The following is an 8,727-nucleotide window of genomic DNA, read 5'->3' on the forward strand; positions in this document are numbered from 1 at the left end:
AAAAAACAAACTTCAAAACCAAATCTTTATATTTATGGAAGAATTTAGTATAGGTTATAAGTAATGTGTGGTAACGAGGTCCCTGGCTAATTAATTTACCAGTAATACATAGATTACGTTCGTCAAAATCAAAAACGTCACAACAGACACGGGCATAACGAACTAGTTGTGAAATATAATTCCACTATTTTCATATATTGTGTTACTATAGTTTATGAAAAGCTCTTAGATAGTAGTTAAGGAACTTGTTAAAAGCACTGAAAAATTAGTTGTATAACACTTACTAGAGGCCGAGATGAAACGATATTTTACTGTTTTTTTGTGTAGTTTAGGTAACCAATGCATAGTAGGGACCTTCAAATGTTCTTCAGAAGCCTTAAGCTGTGCTGTGGTTATGATATGTTTGTTTACTATATGACGCCATGTGGAGCGCACGGTCTTGAATGAAGATGAATTTAAAATTTTCATTCTTAAGAATGTCCGAGTAGTATTTACTGCATACCACCACAATGTTGGCTGCTATGTCGGCCGGTATAAACACAAATCGCTTTGAAAGTTCTTGAAGTGCATTTCTTATTCTGGAAATACGCGTATTATGTACTCTTTTATTTATTTCTGAATTATTTACAAAGTGTGATGTTCTATTATCTACAACATTCATACATTTATTTGAATAAGAAACAAGAGATTATTTATATATCAGATTTTTTCCGTTTACACAAATTTTACAAAACGAGGAAAGAGCATCTTTGGTGACCCGAAGACACTGTTTCCAAACTATTTTTGACGGAGGACGATATGTTGGTCCTTTTTTCAAAAAGTTTTTAACCTATCTGTCCTGGACGATATTGAGGTCCCCCGTAATAACCTGGCCATAGGGAACATATCTAAACTTCGACGAGTAACCAGGGCCGTAACTAGGGTTCGAATTCAGGGGAGGCAGGGTTTTGGGCCGCCGATTTTTTTCCCTAAGTAAAATGGTTTAATAAAATTAACGGAACCAATTTTCCTGCACCAGATGCGCATTTCGACAACACATGTCTCTTCAGTGATGCTCGTGGCCAAATATTTGAAATCCAAAGCTTATATAAACGATGACCAGTTTTCCTTCGATTACGATTAAAATGACCAAATTTCCTTCGATTTCCTTACTTTAAGACTCCGAAGTCAAGATTTCCTTAATTTAAGACTCATCAGTAATGCTTGAACCAGGAAGCAATTTGTTTTGCAAACAATTATTACCTGTATATAAAGATATTTTTGTTAGAAATCAAACTGGTAAGTTAGAAAAAAAAACATATAAAATAAAAGCAAGATAGTAGAACGCAAGATATTTTTTTTTTATCGAGGACCTTGAATTTCAATATTGTTGAAAGCTGAACAGACATGTATAGTTCTACAATGGATAGGAGTGTTCAACTACTAAGGCATTGACCATAACGTTCTCATATCATCGTGAGACGTAGTTGTCTGACTAGACACTATAACAAATTATCCAACAGCTGATTCAGCCGGTTACGAATTTCCGATATCATTAAAGATTCACAATACAAAGGGAACTAAAGCTCCTCTGCTTGAGCCCCTAAATAAATGTGATTATTGAAGTTTTATTTAAAATTCTTGAAAGCAAAGTTGCATATGCGTTCTCGTACGACATAGGAAATACTGAATAACAGATAGATGGCCCCTGCCTCATAGGTAGTTACGGCCCTGGTCACATTATTGCACAACTGATTATAGTATCTGAGAAAGCGACCTAATTACGAAAACTAACCGTTGTCCAATGAACCAGTGTTTGTATTTGACTAACATTTATTTAAGAATTGAATGCCTCTTTTTGTATTTTTTTTTAAATGATGTAGCGATTAACGTCCGGAATCACCTGAACGGCGGTTATACCCCGTAGTATAGAACCATTTACACATGTAACACTTAACTGTTTTCAATATTTCGTTGTATTCTTACAATTGCGTATTTGCTTATTTGTAACACCTACTTATAAGAAATTCAAACATATTTACTATTTAGGTGACTCAACTGTTGCTCGAACTTTCTTTACTGTATACGATGTATACACAATGGCATGACTATGAATTATCCAGAATTGTGTGTGCAAGATGTTTCGACTGACTCATTCCACCGTGGAATGGAGGTAGTTATGTGTTTACTAAATCTTAATTATAATTATTAGGTTAACAGGTTGCAGTCTTGTAATTGACTGCTCAATAGGCTTACATGCTAAACAGCTGATCTTTGAAAATAAAAAAAATTAAAAATGCTACATAGAAAAAAAATTTCATGTTCATATCATGTATGTACTCATGTGAAATTTTGATTTAATCGAGAAAAAAAAGTGGGTCATGCCACGAAGAATGATAAGTTACATAACCCTGAAGTCAAAACATTTTTTTTCTACTTTCTGTTTGCTGTTTTTACTAGGCCGCACCACTTCCAGTAAACATGATATCCTTCCACTTTCCTTGATTGATATCCCCAAAAAGATTTTTAAAATCTATATATATGTTTCAGGTCAGCATAAACCTTTAATCAAACAGAAAAAATTAAGTCCAGCAAAAAATTCAGAAAAAAATGGACTATTTTGTTTCCCTCCATGTCATGCACCGGAAACTGGAGTTGTAATACAAGACTGGTACCTACACAATCAAAGCAAGCAAGCTAACCAAACCTTAAAACTACAAGCATTAAGAAAATAGCTCTTTTGACGTCTAAATTACTAGTATGCGATTTAGATTTAGACCGGTGACGTGGATTGGCTTAATTAACTGTCCAAGATATATGTATTTAATGATGACGTGTCATGGGAAAGGATAAATTTTATCCTACATATAGATCTGGATCTGGACAAAATATTAGAGAAAATAGAATTGACTACATTAGCAGTAAATACCATTTTTATGGCATTTATTGATATATTTCCTAAGACTTTCACTCACTAAATATCCATATATAATCAATCCTTCTGACTTCATAAATTTTGTTAGAGAGTCGACTGAATTAAGACTTGATATAATGAAAATTAATTAATTTTCTTCTGTGAAAATGCATCGCATGTACACAAGAAATGAATCGCCCTACAGTGAAAATGAAAGTCTATAGTATTATTATTCGACAGTAAACATGAATCGCATATCGAAAACAGCATAGTGGAATTTGATTCAATATAAACAAGCTGAATTACAAAACCTGTTTTTTAAAAGTTAAACAACATTAATAATTATGTTAAAGGGTACATTTTTCTGCAAATGAAACTTAACTGCTACTTTTAAATCTCTTGCACGCTCTGTTCGTTACTATATATCATTTTATTCTGGTATCACCTAAGTTGGACAAAGGTATACAGAAAAACACATTAGTTTACATTACATTGCATATATGTACATTTGTTGAGGAAGCATTAAATATGAGTTTTTTTTACAACGGTATGATCAGTATAGCCGACAGGTTAACATCAGAGAGAATCCAGTTTGTCATTTATAATTCTAATAAATTGGCACAATTTTCGAAGTTTAGATTTCTGTTTTTGGTTCATAATAGCATTAAATTTTAAAACATTAAAGTTCGTTAGGTATTTCTTGTCAATAAGTAGTGTTCTATCTGTCAAGAGACTGCTACATTCCATTACATAGTGGTATTCGTCACCTATAGCAACTCTGCACAACGGACACTTTCTCTGTTCTCGGGGAATGTTTTGCCATCTACCATTTTCAATCGGCAGTTTATGGTTCATTGTCCTAAACCGCGACATTGTTATTACATCTTTATCATCAAGTACGTTAAGGTAGTGTTCGAAATTGTGTGATGTCTTGTATAGGCGATAATTCAGGGCTTTCGGCGAATCGTTTACCTTTCCTGACCATGACTGTGTAAACTGATCTTCTAGTCTTTGTTTAATTATCGATTTAATGTTAGGTGATGTGTTTTGGAATGACCATAAGTAAGAGAATCCACAATTGTCTAGAATACTTTTCATCTTGTCTAACGATCGCGATCGAAATGTTGTTTCTTGTGCTAACTTAAAAAGGTATCTAAACATTACAGCAGCGAGCTTACTTTCTTTACCGGTAATTAACTTTGTCCAATAAGATATAATTCTAGTTTTTATATCTATTTCTAGGGGATACAGACCCAGTTCTCCATAAATGAAGTCGTTTTGAGTAGATGGCTTAAGATGTAAAAGTAGCTTAAAAAATTTGAACTCTTTCTAGTATATCTAAGTTTTCGTAACCCCATATTTCGCATCCATATAGCAGAATAGGTTTTACCAGTAAGTCAAACAAATCTACATGGCATTTAATTGATAAATTGTGAATTCTTCCCTTCCTTAAAACTTCGTACATTGCACTTGTTGCTTTGTCCTTTAGATGTTGTTTGCATTGTTTAAAGCTGCCTGTTTTGCTGAAAATAATTCCTAAGTAGTTAAAGTGTTTTACAGTTTCAATATGATGATTGTTGAATCGGAAAAGTGGAGGGTTTGTAGTTCTTCCTTTTGAAAAAATTAAAATTTTAGTTTTAGCAACATTTACTCGCATCTTCCAGGTTTCGCAATACTTTTTAAATTTGTTAAGTGCATGTTGCAGTTGGTCAGGTGATTCTGCCATGATTACAGTGTCATCTGCGTAGAGAATTATGAATAATTTCATTAAAGTTCCAAGTTTTTCTTCTATATCTTTGCTTATTGTGTTCATACCTAAAACATTTTCCGAGATGAGATAGTCTTCTAGGTCATTCAAGTATAAAGAAAATAAAAACGGTGACAGATTTTCTCCTTGTCTGACACCGATTTCACAAGCGAAAGGTTCACAAGTTTGACCATTATAGCTCAAGCTGGATTTAATATTCTGGTACATGCTAAAAATAGTATTAAACATTTTCCCCTTTATATTGTTGTTCAACATTTTAAACCATAAGAAATTACGATTAACCGTATCGAAGGCCTTCTCAAAGTCTACAAATGCGCAAAATAGTTTCTTTTTTTAGTGTTGTAAAACTTCAATTAGAGAGTTCAGAAGAAACGCACAATCAATTGTTGAGTATTTTTCTCGGAAACCATTTTGATTTTCTTTAAGAAGAGATGTTTGTTCTGAGAATCTTTTAAGGCGTTCATTTAATACCGCTGTAAAGACTTTTCCGAAACAGCTCACAATAGTTATTGGTCTGTAATTTTTGGGGTTGCGTTTGTCACCTTTAATTTGTTCTTGTAGACAGGTTTTATCATTCCTTGGACCCATTGTTTTGGGATTTTTCCGGAGTCGAAAACTAGGTTGAAAATTTTCACATATATGTCGATAAGAACATGAGCGGATGTTTTTAAATATTCGTTAATCAGTTTGTCTTCGGCGCATGCTTTGTTATTTTTCAGATTTTTCAGCGCTTTAAGAATTTCATGTTTTGTAATTCTGCTATTTAACTCATCGTTTATTTCTTCGTGGGAAATAGTACTTTCAATTTGTTGCTCTTCTGTATCATCTCTCAGATCACTGTTTAACTCTTTGAAATATGAGACCAATTTGTCGAAATCAATCTTAGGCTGAGCTGTACTTTTGTTTTCATTAAGAAGTCGCCAAAATTCCTTAGCATCCTTTTCCTTTAGATCATCCATTTTCTTTCGGAAATCGCTTCTGTATTTCTTATGAGCTTTATTCATTGTATTTTTATATCTCTTCTCGGCATCTGACACAAGTGCTCTGTGGAACGGTGACTTATTTTTATTTCGTTTCATCTTACGGAATTCTGACCTAGCGGCTTTGCAGTCATGGTCAAACCATGGTTTATTTTTTCTATGTTCTGACTTCTTTCCTGCACTGACTTTAAACCCAAAAGTGTTTCCCGCTGAATTTATTAACACTTTGCCTATTTTACTGATTATCATATCTACTGTTTCTTGCGTCACTACTGTTGTGCCATCAATTTCAGAATTAATATTTTCTATTTCTGTAAGATTCAAGCATTCTAAGAATTTGTATGATTTTTCATTAGTCCAATTGTTTATTTTTTGTTCATTTGTTCTAGTATCATCGCTACATTTGGTGCTGACTTCTTGATCTGTTTGTTTCAAGGATATCTCGATTGGGGAATGAACATCTGAATAGAGACTTGAAAAATCAAGTACTTTAAAATCGGTAAAATTTTGAATAAGTTCTGCGCTGCATAGGCAATAATCAACAACGCTTGAATTACGGCATGTGAACTTTCCATCTATGTCACCTAGAGTTCTCCCATTCATGATGAAGAAGTTATTTTCCTTGCAAAATTCTAGTAGTTGATTTCCAAACCTATTCTTGTTTTTATCGCTACTGTTCCTTTTGCGAGAGAAGTCATACTGGTCTAAATTGCAAACAGCATTTATTTGTATATTTTCGATATCTACGACATGAGATTCACTATCGGGAACAAATATAAAATCATCCTCGGACCCGGTTCTTGCGTTAAAATCACCAACGAGTAAACATTTTGAAAACTTATGTGATAGTTCAAATAATTCCATCTCAATTTCGTTTATTGCATCAATGGATGAATATGAAGTATATTCAGGAGGTATGTAAATAATTCCAAAAAGAATGTCATCTAATCTATTTATTACTTTCGATATTTTACACCACAAAACAAATTTACTTTCAATTTTGATATATTCAATATTATCTTTGAGATGGTTTTTGTACGCTACAGCTAACCCCCCCGACCTTCTTTTGCCAATTTTATTTCTGTTTTTATAAATCAATTCATATCCCTGTAATTGTAAATCATCAATATCGTCTAGTTTTGTTTCTACAATGCCAGCAATATCCGTTTTATACAGCAGTTCCGTAAATTCAGGATATTTGAGTTTTGATTTAATTCCACAACAATTAATACAAGTAAGATTTAAATAATTTAACTGATCATTCTGATTTTTTGAGGACTCTCTCGACCCGTCCTACATCGGCGTGGTTATGGTTTCCTCATTAATGGCGTCATTGTTTCCGGATTCCTGTCGGGACCTTTTAAAAGGGCGTTCATTTACAGTTTTGTTTCTATACGAATTTTGTTGGGCTTGACGTAGTAGAACATCCCTATATTCAGTGCCGTTTGGTTTTGTGTCGAGTGATACATGCGGTTTCCCATTGATATATAATTTATCTCTTACCAGTTTAACTTTTTTACCCTCCTTCTTAGCCTTCTTCATTACAGGGTAGAGTTCTTTCCGTTTTCTTTCAATTTCAATCGGGAATTGTTCGCTTATCCCAAATTGTTTCCCTTTCAGCTTGAATGTATTTTTAAGTACATCTTCAAGCTCATCTCTGTGGATAAATTTGGCTACAATAGGACGGGCTCCGTTCAGTCCGGGTTTTCCAAATCGATGAACGCTACCGAGATTTACTTTATACGGTATGTCCAGTTCGTTTAATAAAAAGTTCTGAATTTTCAATTGGCACGATTCTTCCCGCTGAAACGCTAACCCGGAGAATACTAGGTTATCGCTCATGCTTCTGCATTTTAGGTCTAACATATCGGCTTTTAATTCCTTAATGGCTATGTTTGAGGATGTTCCATTATCCTCCCCTATCGTCTCCATCCTGTCTTTTATTTGAGATATCTCTTCAGCATTTGCTGAATATTTGTCAACTATAGTATGAACGATCTGACCCATTTTTTCAACACTTTCTTCAACTTTGCTATTTCGGTCTTGGATTTCGACAATTGTTTCCTCATTTGTCTGTACTCTTGTAGACAAATTTGACAGGCCTTCCTTTATACCATCGATTTTCTGTACTTCTTTCTCTATTTTCTCGATCCTATCCGTTAGAACTCGTAGCGACTTCAGGATTTCCATAAGGATAACTCTAGCATCTTTGTCATATAACAGGTTTCCCGATAATTCATCGTCGGTTTGTTGGGTATTTGCGGCCATTTTTCGTGAACTATTCCTAATATTTATCTTTTTGTGTATCAACTTTGCACCTGGATGACTGTAGGCGCGATGAAATCACGTCTTCATCTCATACCTATATCATGAATTTATAAAAACAGTACACATTATATATTATTTTTGATTTTATTAAAAAATCATGAATTTGTCGTCTGTTTATTTATCATTCTACATTAGAAATTCATCACGGCTACAGTAAAAATGACATTTCAGGATTCGCACATTACATACACTGATTTACCGGGTTTGTAATGTCGTGAGCAACACGACGGGTGCCACATGTGGATCAGGATCTGCTTACCCTTCCGGAGCACCTGAGATCACTACCAGTTTTTGTCAGGGTTCGTGTTGCTTAGTCTTTGGTTTTCTATGCTTTGTCTTTTGTACTATTGTTTTTCTGTTTGTCTTTTTCTTTTTTAGCCATGGCATTGTCAGTTTATTTTTGATCTATGAGTTTGAATGTCCCTCTGGTATCTTTCGCCCCTCTTTTATACTAGATATGAATGCATAATAACTAAAACTGAAAAAAAATTCGTAAGTGTTCCGCGGAACCCAGTGTCTCGCTTACTTTTGCTGTTAATCGCAGGCTCAACATAAATGAGGAAAACATTTAATAAAATATTCCTCTCTATATTATCTTTTAATTATAAGAAGCTTCTGTCCAAGTTTGGTAAAAATCCAGGATAGATTATGAATCTTATAAATGTTTTAAAAACTTTAACAGCAGACTGTATGTAATGTTAACTGGAAGAAAAACTAAGTCCATTTTTAAGTAAAATACGAAAAAAAATCCATACTAT

This window comes from Mytilus galloprovincialis, chromosome 8 (assembly GCF_965363235.1).
Source record: "Mytilus galloprovincialis chromosome 8, xbMytGall1.hap1.1, whole genome shotgun sequence".
Lineage (NCBI taxonomy): Eukaryota > Metazoa > Mollusca > Bivalvia > Mytilida > Mytilidae > Mytilus > Mytilus galloprovincialis.